Below are 17583 nucleotides of genomic sequence, written 5' to 3'. Positions count from 1 at the left end.
AGTTAAAAATGACCCTTCGGTAAAAATTGGTCCTTCCTTGGCAGTCACTTCCTTTATGTAGAAAAACACATCTTTTTGTGGTTAACAACAATACCCAGAGCTTCTATGTTTGGCACATATCATTGCCTAGTAAACCTCTATATTGAAAAGTTTTATGAATCATGCCCCCACCCTAAATAAACGCCCCCACCCTTGAGGTTATTTAGTATCATAACTTATTAAGCCTCAAAGGAAATGTGCACTTCATCATTTATTGATGGATTCTTTTAACACAAATATTTATTACCAATGTTATGCATTATATGTTACATATACTACATAATTTCTTTTCATAGTGAAAAGGTTCCTTAACAATGCAAGGGAGACAACCCTATTTTGGATTCTTTGACCAGGCGGCCACATTAGGGTGAATTATACTTGCATATACATGTTGGGTAAAGCACAAAGTGGAGACAATCTGATGACCAGTGAACACTTACAGTCTTGGATGAAAATAGGAAAAGAATGTCATCCAAAAGGCAGCCTTTGTTGAAATAATTATTATGTTGGCACTGTAAGTACATGTAAGTGTCCAGTGAGTACACTTTTAACAATTAAGAACCCCAAAGGAAGTGAATGTTAGTTATGTAAGTTCTTAATTCTTAATTAAAATTACACTGAATCAGAACTTTAATTAAAATTAAAAAATTAATTTAAAATCCTTTTTGATTTGTACTAGCGTCACTTTTTTTTAAAGAAAAAAATTTGCACTATTGCTACAGTTGTGTTGTTGTTGCCGTGCAGTACATACACTACACATTGCACATTATTTTATGAATACTAAAGGGATTGTCTTCATACTTGGATAAGATTTATGAATTTGACCATTACCTTTTTATTTGGCTTTGGTACTAAAGGTCAAAACTGCAAATTTTGTTTTAATTGTCATGACTTTTTAGCTCACCTGAGCTAGCTGACAGGTTCAGCTTTTAGGATTGTTGAATGTCCGTTGTCTGCCGTCCGTCTTCTGTCCACATTTGTGTGTTAACACTCTTGTGGTCACATTTTGCCTCAATCATCATCAAACTTTGGCAGAATGCTTGTCTAGGTAATTGCTCAGATGAGTATGAACATGGGTCTTTTCGGATGAAAAACAAGGTCACAGGAACTAAAAATAGAAAAATATTGTTAACACTCTGGTGGCTACTGTTTTGATTCAATAGTCATCAAACTTGGTCAAGATGCTTGTCTAATTAACTGCCTAGTTTGATGTGCCAGGTGAGCAATCTAGGGCCATCTTGACCGTCTTGATTGTATTGCCTATATATAGAAGTGACGACATATAGGGAACAATTCTGTGTCATCTGTCTGTCCGTTTATCCATCTGTCCATCACAAAACTTTTGCGGACTACTACTCAAAAACTACTGGTACAATTTCATCCAAACTTTACAGAAATGATCAATACTAGGTCATATTGTGCATAATATTGGCATTTTCCAATTTAGTGAATTATTTAAGAGTCAATGATTTTTATACCCCCACAAACAAAATTTAGTGGAGAATATGGTAGTCAGCTTGTGAGTTGGTCCATTTATCCGTCAATCTTTCTCACTAGTTACCGGACGATAACTATAGTTTTGAATGAGATATTGTAATCAATTGGTATGTAACAACCTTATATTCAGACCTCGCTTCTGATTGTGTTTGGATCAAGGTCAGTGTCACTTTTACTAAAAAATAGAAAATGGTTTCTGTATAATAATGAGTTTTTAATCAGAGATATTGTAATCAAACACTGTATTTGGAAACCTCAATTGGGATTGTTTTTGGACCCCATGGGGTCAAGGATCACTGTTACTAAAAATTAATGATTTCTGGGCAATAATAGATATAAAATAAGATATTATGATCAAATAAATTTATTATGAAGCAATCTTATAAGAAGACCCCAATTGGGATTGCTTTTGGACCCCCTTTGGATCAAGCTCACTGTTGCTTAAAAATCTTTTGTAGACAATTAAAGTTGCTAGGAATGAGATATTGTTACAGTATTTAGCAAGCTTATGAAGAGACCTAGCTTGGGATTGTTGTTGGGTCATGGTCATTGTCACTAAAGAAAAGAAAAATGCCTTCTGGAAGATGGGCAATTAATTGTAATAATTATTTGTATACTGTTAAAACATTATAAAATATGGGTTGAGTTCACATTATGCTTAAGACTATTGATAGATCCGTACTCTGACTTTTATTTGAATAACAATAGATTTAACCACATACATTGACATGTGCTCTTTTCTTTTGTTAACAGATAGGTAGTGATTAAATTGTTATTGTATCCACTAATCTGATAATAAGAATTAGATAGGTCAGGGATCTATGCCTTAATTTCCAAAACAGGATGCTGTTTAATGTTTGTTTGTTTGATTGTGCATTAGTTCAGGCACGAACCGGCACCTGAGTAGAACCACCGACGTTCCGTAAGCTAGCTGGATAGCTTCCTCCTGTCGGGATTCGAACCCACAGTGGTGAGAAGCAAGTGGTTTGAAGTCAATCACCTTTACCACTCGGCCACAGACTCCCCTGCTGGTGGATGTATGAATCACCTTTCGTGAAAGTTCTGAAACTTAATAGGATTGATCTGTAGCTCATATGACGTACAGGGCCGGCAAAATCAATTGTCGGTATTGTCCAGGTTGTCTCTCAGCCTGTACGGACAAATGAAAATTTTCAAGAATTGACTATGTAAATATCATACAGACAAGTTAAATAATGATTCACATAAAAACAGACAAGTAAGTGTAAATCAGATTTTGCCGGCCCTGACATAAATCCCAACCAAAAATATCTTTTAGAAAAAAACCTTGACCTTAAATGACCTTGACCATCAAAGTCATATTGAATTTTGCTTAAATTGTTAAGTTTAAAACTTACTGCAAAACTGGCATGTTGAAAACTTTAAATTTGAGCTCAATGTGACCTTGACTGTCATGGTAAAGTTTTTAAATTTTGCTTTAATTGCAGTGAACAAATTTAAATCATTCTGTCACAGGATGAGAAAAATGTGCAGCCTGAACGGGACTCGAACCCGAGACCCTCAGAATACTGTTCCCTGGCTCTTACGACTGAGCTATCTGACTGCTTACACAATTTTCCCCTAAAAAGTGAACAGTTGTGAACCATGACTGAAATACAATGACAAAACATGACTGCTAATAGTGGTTCTTGTTCATGATCTGTCTATCCATCAGAAGAAGATTGTTACAATAAAAAATTAATTAACAATTTTAACATGAGTTATTTGCAATAAATACCCCAAAAAAAGGTTGCTTTTGTCTATTATAATGATATTCAGGGATCTCTGAATTTATATAAGATATAAGTATATCTGATAAGCCAAAAGTTGAGAGTAGGACAACAAAACAACATTGTTATCAGTGATATGGTTGTAAGTGGAGATTACTGTAAGTTGTAAAATCAATGATTCTCTCCACACAGAGTTAAAAGAATTAACATATATTTACAGTTAAGTAAGGGAAATTTTTCAAAATATGGCTGATTTATTCTGTTTTATAACTTCTCATCCAGTTAAGTTTCATCATGGGCTCAGGAGGTTGACTATTAGTGGACCAAAATAAGCATAGTTATTATATGGCATGTTGGGAGTTTCATTATAAGTATAAATTTTTATGCTATTGGACTTTAATTATTTCAGGCTGGGTTTCTGATGTCTTCATACCTCCAGATAATTGGATTCTCAAACGTAACAGCAAGAAATGGAAAATCCATGTTGTTTTAAGGAAAACAGAGCAACAAGAAAATCATGTACAAGAGCCTATGAAACAAAACAGAAAAGTAAAATTGTGACAGGCATATGGTAAGTGTTGGTTTAAATTTATTTGTCTACAGGCTTTTTCATTCACCAGGGGCATTAAAGGGACTCCACTGAGGTTTTTTGACATGACGATACTGAACATATTTTTTCCAGATAAATGCACCATTTGAAGCAGGTTTAGACCACTAATTTTTGTGCAAAATTTCAGATCATTCGCGCACTTCGTTTTTCCAGAATAATTATTCAAATTGTAAAAAAATGACCCAAAATGAAAAGCGTTTAAACGCTTTTCACTCAAATCACGCTAAGAAAAGCATAAAGTACGATTTTCAATTTATTTCAAAGTATATTTCTTAACTATCTTTGCATATATGTCTGTTTGACATGCCCCAGCTTTTTTTTGTAAGAAATTCAAATGTTAGGTTTTTAGGCTTTTAAACCTCAGTGGAGTCCCTTTAAGTGTTATTCCAAGATACTGGAATAGCTACTGACTTTAGCTTACAAAACCCTACTTTAGTCAAGTATGCTTGTTCACGTAAGTATGTTTGTTTGTTTGATTTGGTTTAAGTCACACCAACACAGTATAGGTCATTTGGTGATGTTCCAGCTTTACTGGTGGAGGAAGACCTCAGGTGCCCTTCAGTGCATTATTTCAGGCACGAACGGGCACCTGAGTAGAACCACCGAAGTTCCGTAAGCTAGCTGGATAGCTTCCTCACATGAAAGAATCCAGTCATTTTCGTGATTCGAACCCACAGCGGTGTGAGGCAAGTGGTTTGAAGTCAACGACCTTAACCACTCGGTCATGGACGCCCCATGTAAGTATGTAAAATAAACTAAAACATGAATACTGAAATGTGTAGATTGACTTCACAATATGAACTAGTTAAGAGTTTTGTTATTTCTGTCCATTTTGTAAAGTCAATGAATTGCACACAATTTATTGCAAGTTTGTAAAATCACACACAACTTTTAACTTCATAGTTACTATACACAGAGTAATGATGTACATGTATTTTACATGTATTTTATTTTTTACGGATGAAATAAACTTGCGCCATATATAGTTTATATAGTCATGTTGTTATTGTTGAGCATTTTTTTGGTTTTTGTTTTTCTTTTACAAAAAACTTATATTTACAAGATTAAGTTTGTATATTTATTTACAGTGCAAGGGAGGCAACTTAAATTTTGATTTTTTGACCAGCTGGCCCAATAAGTAGATGTTTAAATTTGTATAAAGTTATTTGTATTTAAAGAATTTATTTTTTATTGAAGAAATCAGTTTTTCATTGTTGTAGAAAGTTAGTTAAATGAACATAAAATTTAGTTATACTTAGTTTAGAACAGTTATAAATAATTTGTGAATATATAAATTTGATACTACATGTAAATGTAAAAAAGATTAAATGAACATTTATAAGCATTGTGCTTGTGGGTTCTGGTCATTAACATTAATATATAATTACAACTCTTCCTTTTATTTTATCATTAAAGATGTTACATGAAACAAATCCCTTACAAGATTATATCAAAGTATAAAAAATATGTAAAAAATATGTGTACATAATCTATTTCTTGACTTCAGGATTGAGAAGTTACATATGTAATCAGTGGAAGGGAGACAACTCATATTTTGATCCCTTGACCAGCTATCCAGACAGATTTTATAATCCATGTTATTATGAAATGTGAAGAAAGTACAGGTAAGAATTTATCACATTTAAATAACGGGAGAGATTAATTGAATTTATTAACTGTTGATAAGAATTTTTATCTGTCCAGACATTAGAAATTACGTGTTGTCTGTTTTGAACCCAGTAAACAATATTCAAATATTTATATAATCGGATAATTTGCAGGGCTTTCAGGTTTCAAGTCATTTTTCTTTTGTGGTATTTCTTTAAATCATCTGATTCTGTATTAACCCATTTCTTTATTTAGTATTATTACAGTTTCAGATGGCATTTTTCAGACAGAAGTTTGTGTTGGAATGATGGTGATCTCTTCTGTCAGTAACAGAATGGGGTAAAAGCAATATTTGATTTGAAAATGCATGAATTTTTACAAAGTACTGTTTCACTTCTGCAGAAGTGACCAGCGATCAGGTTCGAGTGTTCCAGCAATCTGTGTTCTAGCGATCCAAGGTACAACAATATATATAACATAGGAAGTTGGCAAAGGCTGGGCAATGAGGTCGAGCCAAGGGAGGTATTCAAGCGATTCAAGGACAAGCTGACAAAGTTCAACTGTAAATAGGTAATTTAGGTAATTTGCAAAAATGTTATACTATGTTGTAAATCTTCATGATAGTGTTTAAGTTATAATATATAATTTCAAGGAAGTGGATACAGTTTTCATGTTTTGAGAAAGATTAACAGAGCTTTTCATAACTGAAATAAATTTATCAGTATAAGAGTAGATTCATAACTTAAACTTAAGCTGTTTATTTACAGTAAATTTCTGTAAGGTACTATTGCTATCATTTAAAGGAACTCCACTGAGGTTTATAAGCTTAAAAACATAAAATTTTATTTTTTTCACATAGATATTTACATGAGCACTTGAAACAGAAATATTAATAAAATATAACCAAGAAATACACAAGAAATACATTGAAAATCATGTTTGTGCTAGTTCAATTCGAATGAAAAGCGTTTCAACGCTTTTCAATTTTGGATCATTTTTCACTATTATAATAATTATTCTAGAAAAACAGAGCAAGCTAATGATCTGAAATTTTGCACACAAGTTATTAGTTTAGATCTACATCAAATGGAGTAATATTCTCAAAAAAATATTTCCAGTCCCATCATGTCAAAATACCTCAGTGGAGTCCCTTTAATAAGTAAGTCATATATTATATGTTTTCCTTGTAGCAGCTGTAATTTAGAAGCATTACTTAATTTATAATGAAAAGTTCAGTGCTGCTTACCTGCCACAAAGTGACATGGTGAGCTTTTGTGATCGTTTTTTCGTCCGGCATCTGTCCGTAAACTTTTACTTCAAACAACATCTCCTCATAATTTGCTAAGCCAATTTCATACAAACTTCACAGGAATGGTACGTACCTTTGGTAGTGAATTGTTCAAAGAATTAAGTTCCATGCAGAACTCTGGTTACCATGGCAACCAAAAGAAAAAAAACTTAAAAATCTTCTTTTAAAAAAACAGAAAGAGCTAGAGCTGAAATATTTGGCATGAAACATCATCTAGTCAGAGTCTACCAAGTTTGTTCAAATAAAAGCCCTTGGGTCAAAATTGGCCCCACCTCAGGGGGTCATTGTTTACCCTATATGTATATAGTTGATGAAAACTTAAAAAAACTTCTTTTAAAAAAACCAAAATGGCTAGAGCTTAGATATTAGATATGAAAATCTTCTATTTGGTGTCTTCCAAGTTTTGTACAAAATAAAAGCCCTAGTGTCAAAATTTGTCCTGACTCAGAGGGTCATTGTTTTTCCCTATGTTTACTATGTATACAGTAAAAACTAAAAAAGTCTTCTTTGAAAAAAACCCAAAGAGCTAGAGCTAAGATATTGAGCATGAAACATCTTCTAATGAGTGTCTACCAAGTTTGTTCAAATAAGGGCCCTGGGGGTTAAAATTGGCCCGTCCAAGGGTCATTGATTTTCCTTATGTGTATAGTATTGCAAAATGACTATGAAAAAGACTCCATTTAAAGCTTGTGTGCAAATTTTCAGACCGATCCCTCACCTATTTTTCCACAATAATCATTTATATTGTGCAATTAATCAGCAACAATGAAAATGAGCTAAGAATTGCCCTTTTATAATACTTGAAAATACAGGTTGGCTCAAATTTTTGTACTTTTGAAGTACAAAGCTACCTCTACCTCTGCATAGTATATATTGAGGAGATTGAATGACAAATGCTGCATGTTTTTAATTTGTTACTGGATATTATTTGGTCTCGTACAAAGATTTAAAAACTAATCTTGCATGATGTACATCCATATGCATAAAAAAACTGTCTGATTTTATTGATACACAGTGACGTTTTATTTTCATTTACAGTTTCTTTTGTGCATTATCATTGCTCTATTCAAACATTTCAAGACAGAATGAGAACTAAAATGAACCTGTAAATTTGATGTATATTTTTGTACTTACTGATTGCATCACATTAACTTTAGTCTGATTTGTGGTTTTATTTTGTTTTCCATGAACTTCCTTATGTAAGAGTGGAAATGAGAGAAAAAACAAAGACGCATTTAATTTATATTTGAATATTTAATTAAGCTGCATGACCTAATCAATTTTTAATTGAACAATTAATTAAACAAAAATTTACCTTCAACCTTACTATTCATTCTCCCACCCTATGTTCAAAACATAACATATGCCAACCTAAACCAAAAGTAGAATTTTTCAGAAAAAAGTTTTAACTATTCAGGATCAAAAATTTGGAATGAAATACCAATTAGCATACGCTCTGCACAATCATTTCAAAACTTTAAACATAAATACATAGAAAATTGGAAAAAAACAAATCAAATATAAAATTATAAGAAAAACACTGCTCTAATTGAAATATTGTTATTGTCAAAGGTTTATTTGTAATTTTGAAATGCTTTGTTTCACTGTATATTTTTGTGCACTTTATAAAATTATTATCATTATTTTCTATTTGCAATATCAAAATAATAATTTTGTTAATGCTTCTGCATAATAATTCATGTTATTCACAACTATATGATTGTAAATATGTACATTTTATGAGGCCCACAGGGTAGATTGCCTTTGTTGCAACTGTGTAGCCTTTTTAGCTCACCTGTCACAAAGTGACAGGGTGAGCTTTTGTGATCGCTTTTCGTCCGGCGTCCGGCCGGCGTCCGTCCGTCCGTAAACTTTTATTTAAATGACATCTCCTCATAAAACCACTAAGCCAATTTCATCCAAACTTCACAGGAATGTTTCCTTAGGTGGTCACCTTTTAAAAAATTTCAAAGAATTTTTTTAATTCCATGCAGAACTCTGGTTGCCATGGCAACCGAAAGAAAAAACTTTAAATATCTTCTTTTAAAAAACCCTAAGAGCTAGAGCTTAGATATTTGGCATGGAACATCTTCTAGTGAGTGTCTACCAAGTTTGTTTCAAAAAAAAATCCCTGGGGTCAAAATTGGCCCCGCCCCAGGGGGTCATTGATTTTCCCTATAATGCATTATAGTAAAAACTTAAAAATTATTCTTTTAAAGAACCCAAAGAGCTAGAGCTAAGATATTCAGCATGAACATCTTCTAATGAGTGTGTACCAAGTTTGTTCAAATAAAAGCCCTGGGGTCAAAATTGGCCCGCCCCAGGGGGTCATTGATTTTTCCCTATATGCATATAGTAAAAACTTAAAAATTCTTCTTTAAAGAACCCGAAAGAGCTAGAGCTAGGATAAGCATTGAAACAATTTTCTTCTTAATGAGTGTGTACCAAGTTTGTTCAAAAAAATCCCTGGGGTCAAAAATTGGCCCCGCCCCAGGGGGCATGATCTTTCCCCTATATGCATATTTTGTAAAAACTTAAAAAAAATTCTTCTTTTAAAAGAACCCAAAGAGCTAGAGCTAAGATATTCAGCATTAAACATCTTCTAATGAGTGTGTTGTACCAATGTTTGTTCAAAAAAAAAGCCCTGGGGTCAAAAAATTGGCCCCCGCCCCAGGGGATTTTCTCTATATATGCATAGTAAAAACTTACAAAATCTTCTTTAAAGAATCAAAGAGCTAGAGCTAAGATATTCAGCAGGAAACATCTTCTAATGTGTGTCTACTTATGTTTTTTCAAATAAAAAAGCCCTGGGGTCAAAATTGGCCCCGCCCAGGGGGTCATTGATTTCCTTATATGTGTCTATAGCACAAAACTTAAAACAATAATCTTCTTTGGAAAAAAAAAAACCCAAATTTAGCTAGAGTTTAGATATTAAGCATGTGAAACATCTTTCTAGTGAGTGTCTACAAAGTTTGTTCAAATAAATAGTCCTGTGGTCAAAATTGGCCCCGCCCGGGGGCCGGGTCTTGATTTTTCCTTATATATGCATATAGTAACAAACTTAAAAAAAGTCTTCTTTTAAAAAAACCAAATAGCGTAGAGTTAGATATTAGGCTTGAAACATCTTCTAATAAGTGTTCTACAAAGTTTGTTCAAATAAAAGCCCGGGGTCAAAACTGGCCCCACGTCCCAGGGGTGTCACTGTTTTTAACTATATGTGTGTAGTAAAAACTTACAAAATCTTCTTTAAAAAACCCAATGAACTAGAGCTTACAGGGGGTATGGTATCATTGTTTTTCATTTACATGTGTGTAGAGTTGTAAAAGCTTAACATTGTGAAACATCTTCTAATGAATGTCTTCCAAGTTTGTTCAAATAAAAGCCCTGAGGTTTAAACTGCGAACTTTATGGCCATCATGGCCCTCTTGTTAAAAAAAAGACATTATTATTGATTATTGTTATTATTATTATTATTATATTATTATTATTATTATTATTATTATTTGAAACTAGTTATGTAAGAAATCCTATTGTACTATTAGACAAGATCTGCAGTAAACAAATTTACCTACAAACATGTGGATGGAAATTTTGTTTTAAAGTAGATTAAAAAAATCTGATTCTTTTAAATTAAAAAAAAAAAAAAACAAAAAAAAAACAGTTCACAGTTTATAATTATCAACATTATGGATAATAAACTAAAGCACAAAAGGAAAATGAAACTTGCTTATCTTTAAGAAAATATGGAAATAATGTCAGAATTTGATCAGAAAATACATGTACTAGATTTATGTTCAGAAGTCAGAAAAATGATATAAATGATGACATTAAAAGATAGTTTAATAAACTGTAAGTTATGCTTACAATGTGTCATGTATCTGTGTAAGTCTACTGGCATGCGAGCAGTTCCCATACAGAAGCAGTACATGTACATGTTTTGATAACTATTTTTAAAAGTCTTTGTCTTCTTGAATTTTGATAAAACAGCTGTTAATATGTAACATGTTTTATTTTAACCATCTTTACAGAAAAATTGCATTAATTGTTTTGTTACCTTAATTTGAAAAAAATATTTACCCAGAGATTGACTGTAAGATATGAAATTATCATCCGTTAAATCCATTTCATTATTACATTTTTATGCTCCCCAAAAAATTTCGGGGAGCATAATAGTGGCGACCTTGTCTGTCTGTCCGTCCGTTGTCTTTTCCAGAGCATAACTTGAAAACCCTTGGATATTATTTGTTTAAACTTCATACAGTGGTAGAGGGCATTGAGGGGGAGTGCAGTGTCAAAGAACCATAACTCTGTTGTTTTGCCCAATATTTGAATTGTCTCCGCTTTTAAAAAATCTTGTCCGGGAAATAACTCTAAAACTACAAGAGATATCAACAGTGCAGTGCATAAGAACTTTTTGGGCACGGGATTGGAAATTTTTTTGTGGGGTTTAAAGGGTTATTTCCTGGAAAAGTTTTTTAAAAAAAGGGAGACAATTCAAAAATTTGGTAAAAAAACCCAGATTTTATGGTTCTTTAAACACCCCAACCCCCCCCCAACACTCCCCCGGGTAGAATTTTAACAAATAAAATAAAAAGGGGTTTAAAATTTTTAATGCCTTTGGAAAAGACAACGGACGGAAAAGACAACAAGGTGGGCCAATATTGCTCCCCAAAATTTTTTGGGGGGATAAAAAATTTGGGGTTAAAATGAAATTTGGATTTAACGATAAAATTTTCATTATCTTAAAAATAAAATTTGGGAAAATATTTTTTTCAAAATTAAAGGTAAAAAAAATTAATGAAAAATTTTTTTTTAAAATGTTAAAATAAAAACATGTTAAAAATTTTAAACCCAGTGTTTTAAACCCAAAATTTCAAGAAACAAAGATTTTTTTAAAAAATTTTTATTTTAAAACAGAAAATTTGAAAGGGGCCCTTTTTAAGGGGTTTTAAAAACCCCCGCCCCCCAAAAACCCCCAAAGTTAAAAAAAAACCTTTAACAGATACAGGGACACTTGAAAGGCTTTAAACTTTGGGGTTTTTTTTAAACTATTTTTTTTAAAATTGTCCAATTTAATCATTTTTTTTTATTTTCTAAAAAAAAATTTTAGAAATTTTGTATTTCGGGATAAATTTTTGCATTTTTTCAAAATTTTTTTAAAGAAAAATAGCAAGTTTCTTTTTCCTTTTGTCCTTTTTTTTTTTAAATCCATAATTTTTGTTTAATTAAAATGTGAATTTGTTTTTTTTGTTTTGTTTCTTTTTTTTTTTTTTTAATTTTTTTTAAAAGGGAATCAAAATTTTTTTAATCACTTTTAAAAAAAAAAATTGTAAAAATCCCAAAAATTTTGGTTAGGAAAAAATTTTTTTTACGGGGCGGGTTTCCTTGTCTAATATAAAAATTTTTTAGGTTTTTCTACAAAAATTTTTTTCAAAAATTTAAAATTTATAAATTAATAAAAAAATAATAATAATAAAAAATAAAAATTTAATAATTTAAAAATGCTTTTTTTTAACAAGAGGGCCATTTTTTGGCCAAAAAAGTTCGGAGTTTAAAACCTCGGGGCTTTTTATTTAAAAAACTTGGAAGTTTTTTAATTAAAGAAATTTTTTCCCCAATTTAAGTTTTTCCTTACACACATGTAAATAAAACAATTGAAAACCACCCCGGGTAAGGCCCTATTCTTTGGGTTTTTTAAAAAGAAGTTTTTTGTTAATTTTTTAAAACTAAAACACTTTAATATTTAAAAAAAACAGGGGAACCCCTGGGAGGGGGTGGGGCCCCAAGTTTTGGGACGCCCGGGGCCCCTTTTTATTTGAACAAACTTGTAACACTTTTTAAAGAAGATTTTTCAACCTTAATATCAAAATACTTATTTATTTGGTTTTTCCAAAAGAAGTTTTTTTTAAGTTTTTTTTACTATTTTCTAATATAGGGAAAAAACAAACCCAACCCCCGGGGCCCGGGGCCCAAATTTTGACCCCCCAAGGATATTTTTTTGAACAAAACTTTGTAGACACTCAATAAAAAGGATTGTTTCTCGGCTTAATATTAGAACTCAAGCTTTTTTTGGGTTTTTAAAGGAAGAAAGTTTTAAGTTTTTGCTAAAAACAAATAAAAGGGGGAAATCAATGACCCCCTGGGCGGGGGCCAATTTTTGACCCCAGGGTTTTTTATTTGCAAAACTAAGTAGACACAAAATTAAAGGGAAATTTTGTTTTGGCGGGAATATTTGGGTTTTGCTTTTGGGGATTTTTCAAAAAAAAAAAGTTTTTGGTAATTTTTTACTATTGCGAAAATGGAAGAAAATCAATCCCCCCGGGGGCGGGGCCAATTTTAAACCCCGGGGCTTTTTTTGAACAAATTGGGTACAACCTTTAAAAAATTTTTAATGCGAATATCTTAAACCGTAGTTTTTGGGGGTTTTTAAAAAGAAAAATTTTTTAAATTTTTTACAAATATGCATTGGGAAGACAATGCCCCCCTGGGGGGGGGCCCAAATTTTGACCCCGGGGATTTTTTTGAACAAATTTGGACCACCTTTAAAAAATTGTTTAAATCTGAAAAACCCTAGTTTCAAAGCTCTTTGGGTTTTTTAAAGGGAAAAATTTTTAAAATTTTTCAAATTGCATATAGGGAAAATCAATGCCCCCCTGGGGGGGGGCCAATTTTCCCCCAGGTTTTTTTTTTAAACAAAATTTGGAAACACACTTTTAGAAGATGTTATGCTGAATATTTTTGGGTTCTAGCCCTTTGGGTTTTTTAAAAGAATATTTTTTAATTTTTTAAACTAAAAATTGATATGGGAAAATAATAAACCCCCTGGGGGGGGGGAAATTTTTGACCCCGGGGATTTTTTTTGAAAAAAATTTTTTGGTAGACACCACTAAAAGGATGTTTTACCATCCAAAAATTTTTTTTCTAAGTTTTGTTTTTGGGGTTTTTTTTAAAAAAAAGATATTTAAAGTTTTTTCTTTCCCGGGTTGCCATGGAACCAGAGTTCTGCGGGAAATTTAAAAAAATTCTTTGAAATTTTTAAGGTGACCACTAAGGAAATTCCTGTGAAGTTTGGATGAAATGGCTTAGTGTTTATGAGGAGATGTCATTTAAAATAAAAGTTTACGGACGGACGGACGCCGGCCGGACGCCGGACGAAAAGCGATCACAAAAGCTCACCCTGTCACTTTGTGACAGGTGAGCTAAAAAGGCTACACAGTTGCAACAAAGGCAATCTACCCTGTGGGCCTCATAAAATGTACATATTTACAATCATATAGTTGTGAATAACATGAATTATTATGCAGAAGCATTAACAAAATTATTATTTTGATATTGCAAATAGAAAATAATGATAATAATTTTATAAAGTGCACAAAAATATACAGTGAAACAAAGCATTTCAAAATTACAAATAAACCTTTGACAATAACAATATTTCATTAGGGGCAGGGGTTTTCTTATAATTTTATTTGATTTTTTTTTTTCCAATTTCTATGTTTTTTATTTTTAAAGTTTGAAATGATTGTGCAGAGCGTATGCTAATTGGTATTTCATTCCAAATTTTTGATCCTGAATAGTTAAAACTTTTTTCTGAAAAATTCTACTTTTGGTTTAGGTTGGCATATGTTATGTTTTGAACATAGGGTGGGAGAATGAATAGTAAGGTTGAAGGTAAATTTTTGTTTAATTAATTGTTCAATTAAAAATTGATTAGGTCATGCAGCTTAATTAAATATTCAAATATAATTAAATGCGTCTTTGTTTTTTCTCTCATTTCCACTCTTACATAAGGAAGTTCATGGAAAACAAAATAAAACCACAAATCAGACTAAAGTTAATGTGATGCAATCAGTAAGTACAAAAATATACATCAAATTTACAGGTTCATTTTAGTTCTCATTCTGTCTTGAAATGTTTGAATAGAGCAATGATAATGCACAAAAGAAACTGTAAAATGAAAATAAAACGTCACTGTGTATCAATAAAATCAGACAGTTTTTTTATGCATATGGATGTACATCATGCAAGATTAGTTTTAAATCTTTGTACGAGACCAAATAATATCCAGTAACAAATTAAAACATGCAGCATTTGTCATTCAATCTCCTCAATATACTATGCAGAGGTAGAGGTAGCTTTGTACTTCAAAAGTACAAAAATTTGAGCCAACCTGTATTTTCAAGTATTATAAAAGGGCAATTCTTAGCTCATTTCATTTGTTGCTGATTAATTGCACAATATAAATGTTTATTGTGGAAAAATAGGTGAGGGATCGGTCTAAAAAATTTTGCACACAATTTTAAATGGAGTTTTTTCTAGTCATTTTGAATACATACACAAAAGGGAAAAAATCAATGCCCCGGGGGGGCCCTTTTTCCCCCGGGGCCCTTTTTTAAAACAAACTTGTAAACACCTTTTGAAGATGTTCATGCTCATTCTTAGCTCTATCTTGGGTTTTTTTCAAAAGAAGATTTTTTTAGTTTTTACGTAACATGTAACTGGGAAAAACAATGACCTCTAAGGAAAAATTTTTGAACGGGCCCTTTTATTTGTTTAAATTGGAAAAACCCAAAAAAAGAAATTTTTTCATATTAATATAAGCTTACCTTTTTGGTTTTTTTAAAAGAGTTTTTTTAAGTTTTAAACTATATCATATAGGGAAAACAAACCCCCCTGAGGGGGCCCCAATTTTGCCCCCAAGGCTTTTTTTGAAAACTTGGTAAACTCTATAGATTTTCAAAAAAAATTTTAGCTCACCTTTTGTTTTTTTTAAAAGAAGATTTTTTTTTTTCTTTGGTTCCCATGTTTACCAAAGTTCTGCAGGCTTAATTTCTTTGAACTTCACTAAAAGGTCGTAAATTTGTAAATTTTGTATGAAATTGGGGCTTAAAGCAATTATGGGGAAAATGTTGTTTTTGGGGGAAAAAATTTTTCGGACAATCCGGACAAAAAACGATACAAAAGCCACCATGAAAATTTGTGGCGGTAAAAACTGAACTTTTCTTAAAATTAAGTAATGCTTCAAAAAGCTGCCCCGGAAAAACATATAATAATACTTATTTTATTAAAGGGATTCCACTGGGTTTTTGCTAATGGGATGGAAATTTTTTTAAAGAATTATAAATTTGATGAAAAAAAACTAATAATTTGTGTGCAAAAATTCGAATTTTTTGTTGTTTGTTTTTAGAAATTTTTTATAAAGTGAAAATACCAAAATTGAAAAGCTTTTGAAAAACGCTTTTTTGAAATTTTGAAAAGACAACAATTTAAAATTTATTTTTCTTTGTATTTTTGGTTTATTTTTTTTTTAAAATTTTCTGTTTCAAGGGCTATGTAAATACTATGTGAAAAAAAATAAAATTTTAATGTTTTTAAGTTAAAACCTCAGGGAGTTTTTAAAGGGAAAAAGCAATAGTTTACAGAAATTTACTGAAAAAAACAGTTTAAAAGTTAATTTAAAATCTATTTTTAACGAAAATTTTTTTTCAGATGAAAAGCCGAATTTTCTAAAAAACTGAAATTAATCCATTTTCCTTGAAATTAATATATTATAATTAAACACTATAAAAATTTTTAAAACAAAGTTTTAAATTTTTAAAATTTAATAAATTCCTATTTACAGTTAAAACTTTGTCAGGCCAAAACGTTGAAACCTCCCTTGGCTCGACTAAATTGAACCGCACTTCCTTATTTATATTTGTGTATTTGGGATCGCAGAAACGTTTGTGGAACACTCAAACCCTGATGTGGCCCTTCTGCAGAAGTAAAACAGTACTTTGAAAAAATTCATGCTTTTCAAATCAAATTTTTTTTACCCCATTTGTTCTGACAGAAAGATACCATTTTCCAAAAAATTTCTGTCGAAAATCCCATTGAAACTGAAAAAATAATACTAAAAATAAAGAAATGGGTTAATACGAATCAGAGATTTAAAGAAAAAAAAAAAAAAAAATATTTAAACCTGAAAGCCCTGCAAATTATCCCATTATATAAATATTTGAATTTGTTTCTGGGTTCAAAAAAGACAAAAGTAATTTCTAAAATCTGGAAGATAAAAATTTTTATAACAGTTAAAAAATTCAATTAATCTCCCGTTTTTTAAATTGATAAAATTTTTACCCGTACTTTCTTCCATTCATAATAAATGGATTAAAAATCTCTGGATAGCTGGTCAGGGAAAAATATGAGTTGTTCCTTCCCTGTTCATATGTAATTTAATCCCGAAATCAAATGATTATGACACATATTTTTTACATATTTTTTTTATTGATATAAAATTGTAAGGGATTTGTTTCATGTAAATTTTTAAGATAAAATAAAAAAAGAGTTGTAAATATTTAAAGTTAATACCAAACCCCCAAGCACAAAAGCTTATAAAAGTTCATTTATCTTTTTTTCATTTTCATGTAGTATCAAAATTTATATATTACAAAAATTTTTTTTATAAATGTTTTAAATAAGAAATAATTTTATGTTCATTTAACTAACTTCTACAAAAATGAAAAACTGATTTCTTCAAAAAAAAAAATTCTTTAAATACAAAAAACTTTTAACAAATTTAAAAATCTACTTATTGGGGCCCTGGTCAAAAATCAAAATTTTAAATTGCCCCCCCTTGCATGTAAAAAAAAATATACAAAAATCTTGTAAATTAAAATTTTTTGTAAAAGAAAAAAAAAAACCCAAAAAAAAGTCAACAATAACAAAAAGACTATAAAAAACTATATATGGGCAAGTTTTTTCATCCTAAAAAAAAATTTAAAAATCATGTA

The 17583-nt window shown here is 31.0% G+C and overlaps 1 long non-coding RNA gene across 1 annotated transcript; it reads left to right on the top strand.

Annotated features, from left to right (window-relative positions):
- Nucleotides 1-296: 296 nt before the first annotated feature.
- LOC132752117 (uncharacterized) lies at nt 297-5839 on the top strand. The gene is made up of 4 exons (XR_009628766.1): nt 297-563; nt 3694-3855; nt 5402-5519; nt 5769-5839. It is a non-coding gene; the product is annotated as an uncharacterized LOC132752117 (long non-coding RNA).
- The last annotated feature ends 11744 nt before the right edge of the window (nt 5840-17583 follow it).

The sequence above is a fragment of the Ruditapes philippinarum genome, unplaced genomic scaffold, assembly GCF_026571515.1.
Source record: "Ruditapes philippinarum isolate M1 unplaced genomic scaffold, ASM2657151v2 ctg8619_1_1_1_1, whole genome shotgun sequence".
Classification (NCBI taxonomy): Eukaryota; Metazoa; Mollusca; class Bivalvia; order Venerida; family Veneridae; genus Ruditapes; species Ruditapes philippinarum.
This window is presented reverse-complemented; position numbering and strand designations above follow the sequence as displayed.